General features: G+C 38.2%; 1 pseudogene; it reads right to left on the reverse strand.

Annotated features, from left to right (window-relative positions):
* Nucleotides 1–726: 726 nt before the first annotated feature.
* LOC122116469 lies at nucleotides 727–796 on the reverse strand (annotated as a pseudogene).
* Nucleotides 797–2,142: the final 1,346 nt, after the last annotated feature.

Consider the following 2,142-nt stretch of genomic DNA (forward strand, 5'->3'; position numbering starts at 1 on the left):
CTAAATAAACTTAACAATAAAATATAGTGGAAAAAAGATTATATGGCCAGAAGGTATTTTTCGGTTTATTTGTTTGTTTGCTTTCTTGCTTGCTTTTTGTTGTTGTGGGGCTTGAATGCAGGGCCTGAGTGCTGCCCTGAGCTTTTTACCCTCAAGATTAGTTCTCTACCAGAATGAGCCATACTGGCACTCCTGGTTTCTGGTGGTTAATTGGAGATAAGAATCTCATAGACTTTCCTGCCCCAGCTGGCTTTGAACTGTGTTCTTTAGATCTCAGCCTTCTGAGTAAGATTACAGGAGTGAGCCGCTGCGTCCTGGTTGGATAAAAGGTTTTGATGCATGCAGTGATATAAGCTAACTTTGCAAACACTATACTAACTAAAAGAAGGCAGAGATAAAAGGCCATTTATTGTATGATTCCACTGATATAAAATATCTGTAGAATAGGCAAATCTGTAGGGACAGAGTAAATTAGTGCTACCAGGAGTTAAGGGCAATATAATGTTGGAGAATTACTCCTTAATAGGTCTTCTTTAGGGGAAATAAAAATACTCCAGAAATCATGCAATAGTAACACAAAATTGTGAATTGCTAAATGTCACTGACTTACACATTTTCACATTGTGAAAAATAATAAATATTTTTACCATAACTTAAGGAGAAAATGTACTTTGTACCCAGATCAAGATTTAAGCCCTGATCCTGCCATCCATTAACTCTGTGAGTTTGTGCAGGGGCCTTGCTAATCTTCTCTGTATCGTTCCAATTTTAGTATATGTGCTGCCGAAGCGAGCACACTCTTTGATTTGGACACATATTTCTGGGCCTTTTTTTCTCATCTGTAAAATGGAGACATCACAGTCCCTACCTCCAAGGGCTACTTTGAATTTGGAATGAGATCATTTATATACAGTGATCAGCACAGTGCCATCACAGAATAAATCCTCATAAGAAGTATTATTATTATATGTTATTAGTGTCATTCATCATCAATCACATACTTTTCAGTCAGGCTTAATAGAGATAGAGTCATAAATTTTCTGAAGATTTGTTTTTGTTTCTGTTTTGGGGCTTGATCATAGAGCCTGAGCACTGTCCCTGGGCCTCTTTGTGCTCAAGGTTAGTGTTCTACCACTTGAGCCACAACTCCACTTCCAGTTTTTAGGGTCTAATTGGAGATAAGAATCTCACAGGGACTTTTCTGACCAGCCTACTTCAAATCTCGATCCTCAGATGTCAGCCTCCTGAGTAGTTAGTATTACAGGTGTGTGCCACCAGTGCCCAGATTCTGAAGATTTTTTTTTTAATTGTGCTGGAACTGAGGCTTGAACTCAGGTCCTCTCATTCTTGCTTGGCATTATTTGTCAAGTTTTACATTCTACCACTCGATCTATACCTCTACTACTAGCTTTTTGCTGGTTGATTGGAGATAATAGCCTCACGATTCAAACCTTGTTCCTCAGATCTCAGCATCCTAAGTAGGTAGAACCACAGGTGTGAACTACCAGTGCCAACAAAAGATTCTTTTTTTGGTCTGTTCTTTTTTGGTAGTTGGAATTGCACCAAGGATATTGTGCTTGCTAGACAATCACTTTGCCACTGAGCTACATACCAACCTGAAAATTCTTTCTTCAACAACATTAATACCTATGCAAGAGACCATACATTGTGAAGCACAGTGGTAAGCCAATGTTGTCTCTGGTACCTTTAAGCTGCCACTATACCACCATAAAACCATCCACTTAAGAGAAGAGGCTATTGTCTTCCCATTGGATTTCTGGATTCAGACCACTTCCCCATTTATTCCTATTCTCCTTCCAGCAAGGTTAGCATACAAGTTCTTAGGGCTTGTCCTATGAGCATTGCATCTTAATTTCCAAATCACAAAGGACCATAATAAATGTAAGTAAACCAATGCTATTTGTTTTAGGATTAAGAACAGCTTTAGGATTGCTGAAATGGAGATAAGTTGTCTCTTGCTGATATTATCTGGTCACATGTTTCTGAATTTACTGTAGACCTTATAATAAGAGGTCTCACATATTTTACTGATCATTTTTCTGCAAAGAGGTTGCAATCTTAAATGCATTCATGAAATACAATCAGACTGCATTAGCATGAGTTATTGAAAATACTGCTTGA

This window comes from Dipodomys spectabilis, unplaced genomic scaffold (genome assembly GCF_019054845.1).
Source record: "Dipodomys spectabilis isolate Male_0828 unplaced genomic scaffold, ASM1905484v1 ptg000135l, whole genome shotgun sequence".
NCBI classification, from domain to species: domain Eukaryota; kingdom Metazoa; phylum Chordata; class Mammalia; order Rodentia; family Heteromyidae; genus Dipodomys; species Dipodomys spectabilis.